We start from the raw sequence: 18,520 nt of genomic DNA, 5'->3' as shown, positions 1-18,520 counted from the left end.
GGTTTTAGGTTCTTGTCTTTCTAATTGGCTTCGCTGTTTCCGTACCTCGTTTCACCTGAGTTTGCCCCACAAACTTTACAGGGGAAGGTAGAGCTCTAATACTTGCATTTTCCTGCTCAAAACCTTTCCCCAGCTTCCTAGTAGCAGTTGAATTAAGCAAAGACCTACAATCTGGCATTCAAGGCCTTCACAATAAGGCAGGAGAAGTAAAATGGAAGGCTACCTTCAATGGTAGTTTAGGAAAGTTACACTGTCCCTACACTTTGGTACAAGGGTTCTAAGAAAAATCAGTTAAAAAAAAGATGAGGTGAACTATGGAGTTTGTATAGGCAGGAAGACCACTGAGCAGGTTTTCTGATCCCATGCAGACCGGGTGAAGGAGGAGTCAGAGTCCTTAGTGGCTTTTTGCAGGTCTTTTTATTGGGATTTACCCGGTACACAGCAGGTAAGGGTGCTGGGGGGCCGGGAGGCTGGCAGGCCTCCCAACCCCCAGCAAGTCTTCACTCTATCTGGGCTCTCCGGCCTTCTCTCAGCTTCTGCTTCTCTCTTGGCTTCTGCTGCTGCTGTGTTCCCGTGATGCCGCCCTCAAAAGCCCAGTCTTAGCGCAGGTGAATCTCATCTACCTAGGCCCACACCCTACTCCAGGTGCCGCCATCAGGCATGCATTCAGGACTGCAAGGATCCATCATCTATCCTGATGGCAGGAGGGCAGAAAAGCCTGATATTTTTCCTTACCCTACAGAGTTGTTTGCAGCCACTGCAGCACAAGTTTGATCCCTAGCCAGTCAGGAAACTACCCACATGGCGCAGCAGACCTCTCCCGGCTTGCTTGCTGCTCCCCTCAGCAGTGTGTTTCAGTAGATCTGCCTGTTCTGCTCCCCACTCTGTCTCTGTTGAATCCTTTCACACACACCCCCCCCCCCGCATCTCTGGCCTGTACCCCTGTTCTTGTATGCATAAATAAATAAATCTTTTAAAAAAACCAGGGGTCTCCCTGGTGGCCCAAGGGGTTAAGCACAGCCTGTAGGGCTATCTGCAGCCTCTGCAGCATGAATTCGATCCCTGCTATTTCACCCGCTGCTCCCCTTGGCAGTGTATTTCAGCCAGTTTGCCTGTTCTGTTCCCCACTCTGTCTCTGGTGAGTCTTCTCACTCCCCGCACCTCTGGCCTGTACCCCAGTTCTTGTAAAAAAATGGAACCTGTCATTGCCCCATCTTTCTTGGGGATAATTTCAATAGGTTTGGGAAGAAGCTCAGAGATGTGGATTTTGAAAAACTTCCCCAAGAATTCTCTCCTGTAGTCAAGATTGAGAACCACAGCGCTGTATCCAGGGTCCTTCCAGCTTTTACAGCCATTTGGGGATTTGCTCTTTCTTTCAACTGAAGGATGCTCTTCCTTAGGGCTGACCTCACACATTACACCTTGCATTATAATGACGGTTATTTGGCCTCGCCCCTCTTTCCTACTCTAGAGTTTCCCCAAACACATCTTGTTCTTGGTACATGGTACTTACTTAAATGTTGCTAAACTGAGTAAACCTTACCCCAACAGTAACCCCCACCCCCCCAAACTCAAAGGGCACATTCATGCCCAATTGTGGTTCTTGTTAACCTGTAGATGTTCCACAGCTGTGCTTCGGGAAGGGGTGCTGGATGTACTCAGAGGCCCTTTAAATATTTTCACAGTGAAATGTTGGTTTAGCCATTGCTCTTACGCAATAATGCGGTGTTTAATTTTATCTACAACGGTGTTCATTGTATGTTTGAGAATGTGTGTTACGTTTTGCAGTAAATGACTGTTTCGGTTTAAACTCAATAGATGAACAAGTCCCTGAACAGATAATGTTGCTCTGGGAAGATGAGGATGATTGAAAACTGCTGTATCACAGGAACGGCCGTGGGGATTAAATATAGCAACGATTATGAAATGTTGGTGGGGGGAAGTTATAAAAGGTATTATCCTTCCGGGATCATCCTGAAGCTGTACACACATTCTTTGCCATATTTATGCAGAGAGGCTGAGAATGCCACGAATAGTTTCACTAAATGAAGTCGCCATCCAAGCCTTGCAAAGCCAATTAAGCGGAATGACGCACACCTCCCGTGAGGGGAGCTGTCTTTCGACGGTGTCGTGGTTCTGCTTCCACAGACAACTTCTGGACACCTTCAACTTCCAAACACTTGCTGCTTTAAGGTCTTTCAAATTCTTGAAATGTGAAGTACGAGAAACTCAAAGCAAAGTTCCACTGGGCAACACAAGAGCTCTCCAACTGGAAAAATCGGACATCCATGGGGTTTTAGCAAACGGTCAAACGACTTACTTGGAGGACGGGCTGTATTTATGGTAAAAAGAAACAGAAATACTCGACATGTACCCCCAGCACCTACCACACTCTGTCTAGAGTTTGGGCTCTGGGGGGTCTCACGGATGAACATTTCCCCCGGCAGTGATTCATCCCACGACTCGAGTTTACAATTCCCGGGGAAGGCGGCCTGAGAAAGCGGGGTTCGCTCAAAGTCGGGGCCGGGCAGCGGCAGCGGCGGGCGGCCCGGGGCTGGCACGCGTCCCCGCGCGGCAGGACCGTCCCTCGCGCGCACGGACAGCGCCGCGGCGGCGGGCGCGAAGATCACGGTGAGGGAGTCTGGAAATGCGAACTACCGCGACCTGAGCGTTCACCTTCCCCGGCGCCTCACGGAGCTTGAAACGGTGAGAAGAAGTGTTCCTCGGCGGATCCCCCGCCGGCCTGAAGCCCGGGGCTGGCCGAGAAGCCTGGTGGCCCTGGGGCAGGGAGGCGGCCCGGAGCGCGGAGGGGACGCCCTCGGGGGGCCGCGTCGGGACCCCTGCCGCACCCCCTCAGCCCCCCGCGCCCTCCCCCAGGCCCCCCCTGCCCTCCCCCAGGCCCCCCGCCCTCCCTCAGGCACCCCCCGCCCTCCCTCAGGCACCCCTCAGCCCCCCCGCCCTCCCCCCAGGCCCCCCCGCCCTCCCTCAGGCACCCCCCGCCCTCCCCCAGGCCCCCCGTCCTCCCCCAGGCCCCCCGCCCTCCCTCAGGCACCCCCCGCCCTCCCTCAGGCACCCCCCGCCCTCCCCTCAGCACCCCCCGCCCGCCCTCACCCCCCGTCCCCCCCACCCCGCCCCTCCTCACCCCTCGCCCCCCCTTACCACCCCCCACCCCCCCGCCTCATCCCCTTCACCCCCCAACCCCCTCCCGGCCCGCGTCTCCCGCACGGCTGGGAAGGCAGTCGGCCCGGTCCGGGGGGGCGGGGCCAGCGCCCGGGGGCGGGGCCAGCCCTCAGGGGGCGGGGCGGAGGCGCGCGCCGCCGCCTCACAATCAGGGCCGGGCGCCGGCGTGACGTCACCTTTCCGCGGCCCGCCTCCTGCGCCCGGAAAGAGGCGGTCGTCCATTGGCTGCGCCGCCCGCGGCCGCGGGGCCAATGACCGGGCGACGAGCAGCGGGGTCCGGCCTTGACGTTGTGCTGCTCGCCGCGGGGTTTATTTGGCTCCGGGGCCCCTCGCCGCCGCCATTAGGAACCCGCAGCGCCCGAAGCCGTCCCCCTCGCTCGCCGGCCCCTCCCCGCGGAGCGCCCCCGCCTCCGCGCCCGCTCCCCGCCCCTGCGCCCCCGCCCGCCGGGAGCCGCGCGCGGGCCCGCGGAGACCATGTCCTGACCGCCGGGCGGGCGGAGGCGGCAGCAGCGGGCGGGCGGCGGCGCGGAGGGAGGCCGAGGGGGCCGGGCTCGGCTCGGCGCCGCGGGCTGCTCGGGGAGTCGTCGCCGCCGCCGCCGGGCGTCGCGCGGGGAGGAGGAGCCGGAGCTGGAGGAGGAGCCGCCGCCGCCGCCGCCAGGTAACCGGGCCCCGGGAGGGCGCCCCGCCGCAGGCCCCCCGCGGTCCCGCCGCGGCCGGCCCGGGCCTCGTCCCCGGCGGCGCCGGCCCCCCTGCCCCCCCCGGGCGGCCGCGTCGCCCCGGGCGGAGAGAGGTGCGCGGGGAGGGGGCCCGGCCCGCCGCCCGTGCGCTTCCATCTTGGGCGCCCCGCGGGGCCGGCCGGGGTGTGGAGGGTGGGTCCGGCCGGCCTGTTTACCTGCCGTCGGCGGCCGGGGCCGCCGCCTGTCACCGCCCTCCGCCGGCGCCCCCTCGCCGCCCCCCTCGCCGCGCTCCTGCCCCACGGGCGAGCGAGGGGCGCTCGCCCCCACCCTGCAACGGGCCCCGCACACTCGGGCCCACCGCCGCAAGTTGGTGTCCAAACTTGTCTTTCGGTCCCCGGGCGCGTCCTCTCCGCCTCCCGCCCGGGCCTCTCGTCGTTGCTAGGAAAATGGGGTGGGGGAGGTGGGGGTGGCCGGGGGAGATGGGGGGTGGCCCGGGGAGAGAGGAGCCGGACCTAGTGGAGAGGTCGTCTCCTCCTCTCGCTCGCAACAACGGTTGTGAGTGCAAGAATCGGTTCTTTTCACCGCTGGGGCTTGGTTTGGGCCATTTCACAGACAAAAGAACTGTAAGGAATACTTGCGCGGAGCACAAGGGACCGGCAGGTTAGGTTCAGGCTGGGAGTGCGCTGGCGTTTTGAAACTCTTAGGAGAATTTGGAATTTCAATCGGTTTCCCCTGACTCCCTGGACTGGCAGGCTAAAGGCCCTTCTCTCTGTCCAGTGCTTTGGTCTGTTTGCTCACTGTCTGGTCTGTTATGTTGTCAGTAAATTTAATGTACCGAATACTTTCTTTAGGAATATAGCCGAAGACAGATCTTGAGCACCTGGAAACGTTATGTAGTGAGTGGTTCTTCTCTCTGTGCTCTCTTTTTCTACTTATTTACCACTTGTGTGACCTCAAAGGGACCCCTGTTTTGATGAAACAGGGTGACTCAGTGTGCAAACCATAAGGAATTTTGATCTTGCCCTGTGCCAAAGACCGTAGGAAAGTCATCCTAACTGAAAAATAAAGCTGGACCTTTTCTCCTGGCTATTGTTATTATTAATTACAGGAGGAGTTCAAAACACATTTAGAACTCTGCTCCCTTGACTTTTGAATTATGACTAGTATGCAGTCCCTTCCTTACACTAAGGTTCCATAACTTTTTTTATCGGGCTATAAGGGGGACCAAGAGCATGGTAATGACACATTTTACACTTTGGGGGAGGATATTATTTGAATGTCATGAGGAATTTTTATTTCTGTTGCAGTTCCAACACCTTTTATTAATGCTTCAGAGCACTGAGACACCCATTTATTTACTCTTTAAATGTGCCGAGGTTGGTATGATGAACTCATTTCTGGTAGCATATTTGAAGTTGTGGCCTTGATCCAGCTCTGTACACTTTAAGGGTTATGGCAGATCACATTTAAACATGGAGGATTAACATGGTTTTGGAACTCACACCCCAGTTGTACAATATTTTGGGTAAACATGGGAAATTAATACAGCGAGAGCTGTCCAATGTGCATTTGTGCTTATGTTACTCTTATAATTTAAAAGCTTTAAATAATCGGGAGTTACAAAAGTAGACCACTGTAGTTTTTTATGTAGTTTGGTTCAGCTTTATTTTTTGGGCATTGCTGCTCACCCCCGCTCTTCTCCAATAATCTGATTTTGTCCCTGGACTTTGATGTGGCCCTTTATTTAGAATATTTGTGCCTGCTTACGCTTTGGGTCAACAATATCTTGCACATTTTATGTTAACACTATCGTTTCTTCACAGCACAACATTTAAAAGGTCCAGAAAACTCCTTGTGACATGCAAAGCACAGTTTCAGCTCCTGTGTGCTGCTCAGCATTCTCTATTATCTGACTCTGATCCATTCATTCCTTTTCTTTTTTTTTTCTTTTAAAGATTTATTTGTACATATAAGAACTGGGATTGCGGGAACCAGAGTTGCGGGGGGCAGGGTGGGGGTGATGGGTACCTCAGTGGCTTCGGGGAGTTTCATAGGTGTATCTTAACCCCTTGCACCACCAGGGAGGCAGGCCCCTCTGATCCATTCATTCTTAACTCTTATTTTGTCCAATTGTGAATCCTTAGTTTCAGCCAAACAAACGTGTTTGTTGTTCCTTTGACGCCCTCCTCTTGGCCCTTCATGTCCCTTTTTCTCTTTGAACCCTCTTCTCTCCGATGCTCTTTTCTCTGGCCCGCTTGAGTCCTGTCTCCTGAGAAGGCCCTGACTGCTTCAACCCCAAGAGATTTATTTTTTCTTGTGTGGGACTCTTTTCTTCTTGACTTGGATTTCAGTTTATCTCTCTGTTTTTATTTTGCTTCTCAACCAGTTTTAGATCCCCGAGAGAGAAATGGTTATGAACCTTAAACCCTGTTATCTGTGGGGACTTTTTAATTCAACACTGAAAATATGGATATATAACCCTACAAAATATTTTGGTTACAAAGAAACTAGGATATGCAGTGTGCTTCTGAGTATTGGGGTTTCTGGGACTTCTGTGAGTTATGAGACAAAATATTTGAAATTATGGCTGTCTCTAAAAATGTTTTTGGTCATATTTATTATTAGCATGGTTCTCTTCCTGGAGAGCATGCTCAACATTTTCATAATGACCGTATATATCTTCATGTGAAAATGAGAACCACTGTTCTGTGGTTTCCTTCAGATGTGAGTCTGGGGCAGTTACTTTGGTTTGCGTTGGGCACCAGTGACACTAAGGGTGGCCAGCCACTCCGTGTTTGTAAGTAGGCGACACCTGGTGTCATGGGAAGGAGAAAATAGCAAGTATTCTCAGTTTGCGTCCTTAACCTCAGATGTTGGCAGTGTGTGTCATTGATCCTGAGGCAGATGAGACTCAGGAGAATGTGTGATCCACTGCGACCTGTCAACACTGTTGGAAGAAAACACAAACAAGCTGGCCCACAGTGTCTTTGTGCACCAGGGATAATACCTGTAATTATGTGGTACATAGGTGGATGCTGATGGAGCTGGGAAATGGATGTTTGTGTCTGTTGTGTGGGTGAGGTAGGTGGAGGCCTGGTATTTCATGGCTAGACAGTCTCAGTAAATTGTCTGGAGTTATTCGTTGCATCTGTATGGAAACTTATTCCTCCAGTTCATCAAAAATATTTTTTCCCATTGAACTTAACTGATTTTTTAAGAAAGTAGTTTACATAAAACCTTTTTATGTTTCAGAAACCATTTTAGCATAAGTGAGGCTGAAATTAGTTGGTAGTAAACTTCCCAGAAACACTAAGCATTTTTACTTAGGGTATTTGCATTTGTGAATGACGCTTATATAGAATTATGCCAGTAATTTCACCACTTGAGAAATCTGGTAAGCATTTTTCTTTTTCTAGGACTGGTATTTTGGTTAAGATGAACTTTTTGACAAGAGCCAGCAGTTAGAATTTCAAAATGGGGATTGGTAAGGTAAAGTGAATATAAAATTTATTTAAAATTTATTTATACAAGCACTGGGTACAGTCAGAAGCGCGGGAGGGTGAGAGGATTCACCAGAGCCAGAGCGGGGAGCAGAGCAGGCAGAAGGACCGAAGTACACTGCTGGGGGGAGCAGCGGGCGGCAGGAGAGGTCTGCGCGCCATGTGGGACCCTCCTCCTGTGGCCCGGGAGCAGCCGGGGATCGAACCGGTGCTGCAGAGGCCGCGGGCAGCTTCACATCCCAGCGCTCAACCGCTGCGCCACCAGGGAGGCCCGCCAGTAATTAATTCTTTTGTATAGCTGAGTAATATTGTGTGTATATACACACACCATATTTTATGTTTATCCATTTATTAATTAATGGACTATTAGGTTGTTACAACTTTTTGCTGTTGTGAAATATGCTGTTATGAACATTCCTGTCCAAGTATTTGTGTGGTCATAAGTTTTTGTTTCTTTTGGGTGTCTACCTAGGGGTGGCATTTCTGGTTCATATACCAGCTCTGATTAACTTTTGAAGAACTTCCAGACTTTTCCAAAGTGTTTGTGCCATTGCTGAAAATCTGTCAGTAGTGTATGATGGCTTCTTCTCTGTATCGTCATCAGCATTTGTTGTTGGTATCCTAGTGAGGTGTCATGACCTAATTTTTATTTGCATTTCATTGATGAGTAATAGTATTGAGCATCTTTTCAAGTGTTTATTGGCCACTTGTGAACCTACTTTAGAGAAATCTCTGTTCCAGTTCTTTGTCCATTTTCAATTGGATTATTTGTCTTTTTATCTTTGCGTTGTAAGAGTTCTTTAGGTATTCTGGATACAGGTCAAATACATCATTTATATATTTTTCTCCTGCCCTTTCTCTTTTTTTTAGATTTATTTATTTATACAAGAACCGGGGTACAGGCCAGATTCGCGGGGTGTGTGTGTGTGTGTGTGTGTGACAGGATTCACCAGAGACAGAGTGGGGAACAGAATAGGCAGATGGACAAAATACACTGCTGAGGGGAGCAGTGGATGAGACAGGAGAGGTCTGCCGTGCCATGTGGGACCCTCGCCGGCCGGCCGGGATCGAACTGGCACTGCAGAGGCTGCGGACAGCTTCACAGCGCAGCGCTCAATTGCCTGTGCCACCGGGGAGGCCCTGTCCTTTCTCTTTCCTGATTGTCTCTTTGAAGCACAAAACGTTTGAATTTGTAGCCCAGTTCACTGTTTTCCTTTGTCCCTTTGCTTATTTTTTTAAGAAAGATTTATTTATTTATGCATACAAGAGTTGGGGTACAGGCCAGAGATGTGGGGGTGAGAGGATTCACCAGAGACCGAGTGGGGAGCAGAACAGGCAGACTGACTGAAAAGCACTGCTGCGGGGAGCAGTGGGCGAGACAGGAGAGGTCTGCTGTGCCATGTGGGTAGCTCCCTGGCTGGCCGGGGATCGAACTTGTACTGCAGAGGCTGTGGTTTGCTTCATAGTACGGTGCTTAACCCCTTGTGCCACCAGAGAGGCCCTGTCCTTTTGCTTTTGATGTCTCCAGGAAACCATCGCCTAATCCATGATCAAGATGATTTACATCTAGGTTTTCTTCTAAGAATTGTATAATTTTAACTCTTAACGTTTAAAAGTATCATAATATTCAGTTAAATTCTGTATATAGTATGAGGTAAGGGCCCAAGTTTGGACTTTGCACATGGCTATCCACTTGTCCCAGGGCCGTTTCCTGAAATGTACTCTGCTTTAGGAATGTATTTACTCCCGCCTACAAATGGATTGTTGCAAGACAGTATTCCCTGGCTATATGAATAAATTATCCTTATTTTGCAAATGGAGAAAAGGACCTCTACTTAGTGTCACACATTAAATTGCAGCAATGCACTTGTGATGGGAATTTTTAAGGCAGAACATTATTTCTGTGATTTTTAACTACTTCTAAATCCTTTGCTTTATTGGTTGGATTGGGCTGTTAATTTCACTTTTTGGTAGTTAATGAAGCTAGGGTTTGTTTTTAAGCAGGAGAACGATAGCAATTTTCAGAACTATTTTTGACTGTTATTTGGATTATCCTTTGATAGCCATAGAATATCAGGTTGCTTTTTATTGACTGAATGATTAGTAAGGAACTGTTGCATAAGACACTATTTATAGAGACAGAGAAATGAAAATTTCCCAGTTGTTTATTAGAAACAAGTAATATTCCATGAAACTAAGTACTGTGAAGGGGTAAAAAAAAGTGACTAAATTTAGTACAAGATTAGGATTGGGTTAGGGAGGACTTTACAGAGGTGGAAACCTTTGTGCGCCTCTTGAAGTCTTCTAGGTATTTGGGTCAGATAAGAGCAGTGGGTAGGAGTGGGAGAGAATCCTGTGCCGTTGGGAGTGAAAGCATGGAGACATGGCGCTTGCATGTTGCATCTAAGGACTAGAGAGGGTTCAGTGTGGTGAAGCATGCACATGATGTTGGAAAGGCATTCCTGGCACCTGGTCATACATGCCTTTTTCTGTCTCCAATCCCTCATCATCATGTTTGCGCAGAGCTGGTATTGTCAAGGCGCTGGGGACTAGGGAAGAGTGACCCTGTTCAGTGTGGGTCATCTCTACAGATGGCAAGCGGGAGGCTAGGATGGGGGGTAGCTGTTCTATTAAGTTGAAGACTATTAAATTTTTAAAAAATATTTATTTTTATTTGCATACAAGAACTGGGTACAGGCCAGAGGTCCAGGGGGTGAGCGGATTCACAGACGAGTGGGGAGCAGAACAGGCAGATCTACTGAAATACACTGCCTAGGGGAGCAGCGGGTGAGACGGGAGAGGTGTGCTGCTCCTCGTGGGTCAGCTCCCTGGAGGGATAGAACTCATGTTGCAGAGGCTGGTGATAGCTTGAGAGGGCTGAGACTTTAACCCCTACACCACCAAGGAGGCCCTGAAGGAATTGTTTTTATAGAAATTTATTCAGCAAATTAAGTTAACAGTAGTAGTGATTCTGAGGTTGTTTATGATTTTCAGAAAGGAGATGATATAAGAAACATTGTTAAAAAGAATTAAAGTGAAGACATTAAATGATGCCCTGTTGAGTGTTAAGCATTTCTGAAAGCAACTCTGCCAGTTGTTGAGACCCCCTCCTGAATGAGACAAAGTCCCTTCTACTTGTGTTTACATTCTAGTGTGGGGAGGCAGTCATGGCGGAAACAAGAAAAAAATACTAGTGATAAATACTGTGCAGATACTGAGAGTGCGGGTGCTGTGGTGGAGGATTCGTTGTCCGGAAAGTTCCTGAGGTGCTATTTAGACCTAGATCACAGCAATAGGAGCTGGCCCAGGAAAATCCTGGGAAAGAAGAGACAGGGTTTCTACTATAAGGTGAGAACGAGCTGTTTGTAAAAGATTAGAATTTTAATTTCTTTCTGAGTGGTTTGGGAAGCCGGTAGAGGATTTTAAGTCTTGTGTGGTGACCTGGTTTACATTTCTGACAGGTGCTTCTGGCTCCTACATTGGCTGGTAGATAGAGGCGAAGCAGCAGAATCAGCTGGTGGCTATTTGGTAATGGAGATAATAATGGTGGCTCCAACAAGGAGGGGAATCTGAAGACAGTAAACATTTTGGGATTTGTTTCGGAGGTGTTAATGCTGTGTGTTTGCTAGAGACAGTGATGGTACAGCCAACCTGTCTTACAACCCAGCAATTTATGTTTCTTTTTTTTTTTTTGGGACCCTCGTCGGCAGCCGGGGAACGAACCTGCGCTGCAGAAGCTGTGGGCAGCCTCGCAGCCCACCGCTCAACCGCTGCGCCACCAGGGGAGGCACTGGAGCCATAGATTTTTTGTTACTAAAATGAAGACACTTGTACCTTATGGGGATTGTAGGGTACCTTGGCGGGGAGTACCTGGGGGTTCTGAGGATAAAATGAAAAATATAAGTGTTCTGTGGCCTAAAGTGCCATATAAAATTTATGGTGGTATTATTTCAGGCTCGCAATTGTTTATAATACTGTAGGATTTGGATCTTGATATATAATCGGTTTTAACCTCTCCTTAAAGGGCAGGTGAGGTATTATGACAGTTTTTTTTCATGCGAAGAGGCTTGGATTTTAAGGATTTAGCTATCCTGCCAGATTCAGTAAGAAATGGAGAGGGGCAGGAACTCACATGTAAGACATGCAGTATATTTTCTTCTGTGTGGGAGAGTTGGGCATCACTGTTAAGAAGTGGAACTGCCCTTCCCATAGTCAGATAATTTCAATTTCACCGTAATAGGGTTTGGTGAAAGGCAGTGCTCCATCACTGAAGGAGAAACTGGAGCATGCCCTCGATGTGTATGTGTCTTGTCTGTTTGGAAGGGTGGCTGAGAAGACACTCAGACCAGTCATGAAACATTTTGGAAGGGCATTTTATGCCCTCCCTGCTCAGGATTTTTAGCTTTAGTAGGATGTTGAATAATGCAAACTGCAGGATAGTGGCACTAGATATTTCTTTTTCTCTCTTTTTTAAAGATTTATTTATTTATGCATACAAGAGCTGGGGTACAGGCCAGAGATGCGGGTGTATATGTGTGTGTGTGTGTGTGTGTGTGTGTGTGAGAGAGAGAGAGAGAGAGAGAGAGAGAGAGAGAGAGAGAGAGAGAGAGAGAGGATTCACCTGAGATAGAGTGGGGAGCAGAACAGGCAGACTGACTGAAATACACTGCTGAGGGGAGCAGCGGGCGAGACCTGAGAGATCTGCTGTGCCATGTGGGTTGCTTCCTGGCGGGCGGGGGATTGGACTCGTGCTGCAGAGGCTGCGGGTTGCTTCATAGTGCAGTGCTTAACCCCTGCGCCACCAGGGAGGCCCTCGTTGTTTTTTTAAAGACCATTCTGCCAGCGATGTGGAGTGGTAAAGGTAGGAGAGCCGGTAGAGCAGTAAATTGTTGATGAACTAGGGTTCAGTGGTAGAATGGAAACAAGGAAAACTCTTGAGAAGGTTTAGGATATTGGAAGCCAAATTTTTTTTTTAAAGATTTATTTATTTATTTTATACAAGAACCAGGGTATAGGCCAGATGCGCGGGAGGGTGAGAGGATTCACCAGAGACAGAGTGGGGAACAGAACAGGCAGACTGACAAAATATACTACTGAGGGGAACAGCGGGCGAGCCAGGCGAGGTCTGCAGCGCCATGTGGGACCCTCGCCTGCCAGCTGGGATCCAACCGGCGCTGCAGAGGCTGCGGGCAGCTTCATAGTGCTATGCTCAACCTGCTGCACCACCCGGGAGGCCCTGGAAGCCTTATTACTCTCATGTGAAAGGACTCTTCTGTACCAGATTCTTGGTTTTTGTCCGGGTAGAAATGATATATGTGAAAGTACTTTGTTAATTGTAAGATTTATTGTGTGATATGGATGTATATATAAATACTGATAGATCTTCATCTCAGAACTGTTTGAAAGTCAGGTGCAGACTTGATGCCCTTTTATCCCTCAGTATTTTAGTGTGTCCTAAAAACAAGGTCTTTCTCTTCCACACCGAAAATACTATGATCAGGCAATTAATACTAAATGATATTGTTTATAGAACCTTGATGAGGTTCTGTAAATATTGCCATATTTTGTCACTTGTTCCATTAGTGTTCTTTATAAAAGCAAAAAAACTCTGATTATGTGTTGCAGTCTGTTGCCATGTTTTTGTTTTTGTTTTTTTATAAGCTCCTTAAACTGGAGTAGTAAAGTCCCTGTATTTCATGGTGTGATGTTTTTGAATGTGGGACTTAAGTTACCTTGTAGAAGGTGGATACTATGGTATGGCTGCTGCTCTTCCATGATGATACCTACTTTGGGCAAGTGTAGTAATCAAGAGCAGAGTGATGTCATTTTGCTGGGATGCAGGCTTTGTTTACTTGGTTAAGGCTATTGTGGGGGGATACTTGGTGGCTATTGAAATATTTTGTTCATCCTCACATTTTCACCCACTGTTTTGTTTTTTTTTTTAAAGATTATTTATACAATCACTGGGCACAGTCAGAAGCGCGGGAGGGTGAGAGAATTCACCAGAGCCAGAGCAGGGAGCAGAGCAGGCAGAAGGACCGAAGTACACTGCTGAGGGGAGCAGCGGGCGGCAGGAGAGGTCTGTGCGCCATGTGGGACCCTCGCCCTGCGTTGGGGGATCGAACTAGCACTGCAGAGGCTGTGGGCAGCTTCGCAGCCCAGCGCTCAAACACTGCGCCACCAAGGGAGGCCCCACCCACTGGTTTTAACATCCACTAGTGATTCTTTCCTGAGTCAGTTTTGAAGATTGCCAAGTGTTGGTTTGGTAAGCCAGTCATTCCTTTTTTTATTAGTTGGATTTCCACGGTAAGGAAGAGCTTTCCCCATTAATTTGTTTACATCCATGTATGCTTAGGAATTTTTATTTTATTCAGTGCTTTAAAAATCCTTTAATGTGGATGCACAGGTTGATCCAGTTTTGGTTAGTGAGAGTTTCTGTTTCCTTGTATTTATTTTAAGATTTATAAGTGTGGTTTTATTTTTTTTTAGAGCAGTTGTAAGTTCACACCAGAAATTCCTGTGTCCTTTTAAAAACTCCTCATGTTCTTTGAGTGCTGATTTAAAAAAAAAAGAAATTTTTTTTTTTAATAAAATGTTTCCTGTCCGTCAGTGACTAGACATGTTGCTATAAGCAGATAAAAAAAAAAAATAGACTTCATTTTTTGGAGCCGTTTAGGTTCACAGCAAAATTGAGCAGAAAATACAGTTTCATACAACCCCTGCCCCCATACATGCACAACCACTGCCACTATCATCTGCACCAGAGTGCTTCATTTGTGCAGTTGATGAATCTATGCTGACACGTCATTAGCACCCACATTCCATCGATTACTTTAGGGCTCACTCCTGGTGTTGCACATTCTGTGGTTTCTGACAAATGTGATGACCTGTGATGACAGGTCTCCGCTGTTATAGTATCAGGCAGTGTTGTTTCACTGCCCTGAAAGTCCTGTGTTCTTCTTCAACCCTTCCTCTTCCCAGCCTCTGGAACCACTGCTAGTTGTGCTTCCTCCATAGGTTGCTTCTCCAGAAGGCAGCTGTCTGCCTATTGGAATCATAGAATGTAGCCATTTTTGAATGACTCTGCTCACTGAATCAGCATATTTTAAGTTTCCTTCATGCCTTCATAGCTCACTTCTTGTTAGTGTTGAATATTTCCCTGTTTGGAGGCGCCATAGTGTGTGTAACCATCCACCCACTGAAGGACATTTTGGTTGTTTGCAGGTTGTGGTGATTATGAATAAACTATTTGTGTGCAGGTTTTTATGTGGACTTCAGTTTTTAAATTCTTTGGGTAAATACTCAAGGTGTATGAGTGCTGGATGACTTGGTAAGTTTGTTTAGTTTTGTAAGAAATTGCTGAATTGTCTTCAGAAGTTTCTGCACTCCTGCCAGGAGGGAGCGAGAGTTCTGTCGCTCCCCATCTGCACCAGCGTCTTGGCTGCTTTAATAGGTGCATCGTGGTATTTCATTGCTGCTTGTAATTGTAACTCCAGTGACATAGGCTTTTGAGCACTTGTCATATACTCATTTCCCATTTGTCTCTCTTTTTTAGCGAGGTGTCTTTTCAGGTCTTTTGCCTGTTTTAAAATTGGTTTTTTGTTTTCTTGTCAAGTTTTAAGAGTTCTTTGTATATTTTGTACAATATTCCTTATCAGATGGGTGTTTTGAAAATATTTTTTCGCTGTTCTCTGACTTACCTTGAAAATCAAAATCCCAGCAAATTGTTTTGTGGGTATTGACAAACTGTAAAGTTTTTATGGAAAATTGCTGCACCTCACCCTGCAGTGACCCTTAGGGCTAATGGCTTGCGCCACGGTCCCTAGGTCCGGCTGGTAAATCTTGCAGAGCAGGGGGTTTTACTTTTCACAAATTCAGTATATCAGTTATTTCTTTTATGACTGTCCCTTTGGTCATGTATCTGAAAAGTCATTGCCACAGCCAAGGTCATCTAGATTTCCTTCTATGTTATCTCTTACAAATTTTGTAGTTTTGCCTTTAACATTTAGGTTTGTGATCCATTTTGAGTCAATTTTTGTGAAGGGTGTGAAATCTGTGAATGGAGTCATTTCTCTGTGTATGGCTTTCCAGTTGTTCTGGCACCATTTGTCGAAAAAAATGATCTTTTCTCCATTGTCTTGCTTTTACTCCTTGTCGCATCAGTATTTATGTGGGTCTGGGCTCTCTCTTTTCCATCAGCCTGTCTACATCCCCCGCCCCCCTTCTTCATTACTTGTAGCTGTATAGTGAGTCTTGAAGTCGGATAATGTCAGTCTTCTGACTTAGTACTGTGTTGTCTAGTTCATTTGCGTATATATATAAACTTTAGATTCAGTGGGTGCATATCCTTAAGGGAATTTTGGTTGGGATTGCTTTCAATCTCTTAATCAAATTGGGAAGAAGTGGCATCTTGACATCGTTGAGTCTCCTTTCCTTGAACGTGGAATGTCTTTCCCCGGGGTCTTTGGCTTTTTTCATCAGAGCTTAGTAGGTTTTCTCATGTAGAGATGGTACAGATTTTATTGGATGTATGCCTGAGTCTCTTAGTTTTAGGGCTGGTAATATAAATGGTGATGTGTTTTTATTTTTGAGTTCCATTTGTTCTGTGCTGGTCTATAGGAAAACAGTTGACTTTTGTACATTAATCTTGTGTCCTGCAAACTTGCTGTGATTGCTTCATAGCTGGGGGTGGGGGGAGAGAGAACGATTTTCTATATGAATAATCATGTCATTTGTGAATAAAGACACTTGTTTCTTCTTTTCCAACTTGTATGCCTTTTAGCTAGAACTTAGAATTTCCCTAGCAGAAAGTCTCTCATTTCTCAACATTAAGTATGATGTTAGGTCTAAGTTTTTTTGTACATGCTCTTTATTATGGTGAGAAAGTTCCTCTTTATTCCTAGTTTGCTGAGAGGTTTGTTTTATTTTTAATGAGCATGTGTTAGATTTTGTCAGGTGCCTTTTCTACATGTGTTCCTGTGATCATGTGACTTTTAGCATCTAGATAAGATGATCTGAATTCCATTAATTGACTTCTGGATATAGAGTGAGCCTCTCAAAGTCTAGGTGACACCACTTGGTTGTGAAATATAATTCTTTTTATACATCCTTAGTTTTGATTTGCTAATTTTTTTAAAAGATTATTTATGCATACAAGAGCTGGGGTGCAGGCCAGAGATGCGGGAGGTGAGAGGATCCACCAGAGACAGAGTGTGGAAGAGAACAGGCAGATTGACTGAAACACACTGCTGAGGGGAGCAGCGGGTGAGGCAGGAGAGGTCTGCCGCGCCGTGTGGGTTGCTCCTGGCGGGCTGTGGATGGAACTCATGCTGCCTTGGCTGCGGATTACTTCATAGTGCGGTGCTTTAACCCCTTGCACCACCAGGGAGGCCCTGATTTGCTAATATTTTTCTGAGGATTTTTGTGTCTGTACTTATGAAAGCTATTGAGCTATTGAGAAGACAGGTTTTTTTACCACTTCACTTCAGGTCTGTTTTAGTTTTCTGATGTGTGATATTTGTCTGTACAAATTTAGGATGAAAGAAAGTCTGGTTCATATTTGATAGCCTTTTATGAAACTACTTTCAGTTACTTTACTGATTTAAAAAATTTCATTGTGGAAAATTGCAAGCATAATATAGAGAGACTAGGAGAATGAATCCTCATGTGCCCCTCACCCCCGTTTACATTCTCTTATTTCTTCCCATTTAAATACCTTTAAATGCAAACTCCACTGAGGAAGGCTTATATGTACTTTTTCCCTACCACTGTCCCTTGTATCTGACCCTTTCTGTCTCCTTGCCCCCTCCCTTTTAACCTCAAAACCTCACTTCATTTATTTGTGTCTGCAGTGGTTTTTTTTTTTTTTTTAAATTTTACTTATTTTGAATCTTCTGCCATGTGAATGTCCAATATTTGCTTTTGTTTTGTTTATTGTACATAATTCCATTTAAATTCCATTTTGTTGTAAATGGCAACATTTCATTTTTTTAAGTTATAGCTGAGTAATATTGTATAGATAACCACTCCTTAATCCAATCCTCTATCATCAGACCCTCTAGCTGTTGTTTTAGCTAGTGTAAATAGTGCTGCAGTAAACATTGTACGGTGTATCATTTTTCCAGTTGATGCTTTCATGTTCTTTGAGTGGATGCCCAAAAGTGGGATTTCTGGGTCAATATTGTATTTCCATTTTTCATTTTTTAAGGTCAAACCAGATTGCTTCCCTAAATGGCCGCATCACTTTACATTTCCAACTGTGTTTGCGGTTCTTCTTTCTCTGACTCCTTTCTAGCACTTGTTGTTCCCAATGTGTTATTTTATAACAAATTCCAGATATAATACTATAAATATTTCAGCAGGTATCTCTAGAAGAAAAAGACTCTTAAAAACATGGGTATCCTATTGTTAATCATACCTTAAAATTTAAAAAATTTTTAGATCTTAAATCAGTGTTCAGATTCCCCTGCCTTCTCACACACAATTGTAAACTTGTATATAATTTTATGTGTGTACATATATATACACACGTGTATGCACACAAACTTATTGCATCTTCATGGATTTAGTTTGTGCTTATGGTCCCTGTAGCTTGACAACTGGTAGTTAGATCTAGAAGTGTGACCATATTCAGGTTTGATAACTATTATTTGGTGTAGATTGGTCATAGATGGGATGGCATATGATAGCTTTATTTTTTGAAACCTTAGATATATTTTGTGACACTAGTATAAAATGCATATTGACAGTATATATTTTGAAATTTGGGCTTCATTTGTGACTAACTTGTTGAATATGGAGCAGGGAAAAGTTAAAAAGTTTCTTTTTTAAAAAAGATATTTATTTATTTATTTATTTATACATGCATACATACATACATACATACATACAAGCACTGGGTACAGTCAGAAGCGCGGGAGGGTGAGAGAATTCACCAGAGCCAGAGCAGGGAGACCAATGAAGTACACTGCTGAGGGGAGCAGCGGAGGCAGGAGAGGTCTGCACCGCCATGTGGGACCCTCGCCCATCCGCTGGGGATCGAACAGGTGCTGCAGAGGCTTCGGGCAGCTTCGCAACCCTGCGCTCAACCACTGTGCCACCCGGGAGGCCCAAAAAAAAAAAAAATTTTTTTTTTTTTTTTTTTAAATAGAACACTTGGAAAAT

General features: G+C 46.4%; 1 protein-coding gene across 4 annotated transcripts in view; it reads left to right on the top strand.

Annotated features, from left to right (window-relative positions):
• The first annotated feature begins 2,681 nt into the window (after positions 1-2,681).
• Positions 2,682-18,520, top strand: part of ZRANB1 (zinc finger RANBP2-type containing 1) — a 60,931-nt gene continuing 45,092 nt past the window's right edge. For 3 of the 4 annotated variants that reach the window (XM_054690058.1, XM_037497539.2, XM_037497538.2), the window contains exon 1: positions 3,780-3,838. The gene's annotated coding sequence lies outside the window, so the exon portion shown is untranslated. Of the gene's footprint in view, positions 2,707-3,779; positions 3,839-18,520 lie in introns of those variants that run through there. The other variant, XM_054690057.1, reaches the window with a different exon arrangement.

This window comes from Talpa occidentalis, unplaced genomic scaffold, assembly GCF_014898055.3.
Source record: "Talpa occidentalis isolate TD23 unplaced genomic scaffold, MPIMG_talOcc4v2.1 talOcc4.8, whole genome shotgun sequence".
Lineage (NCBI taxonomy): Eukaryota > Metazoa > Chordata > Mammalia > Eulipotyphla > Talpidae > Talpa > Talpa occidentalis.
This window is presented reverse-complemented; position numbering and strand designations above follow the sequence as displayed.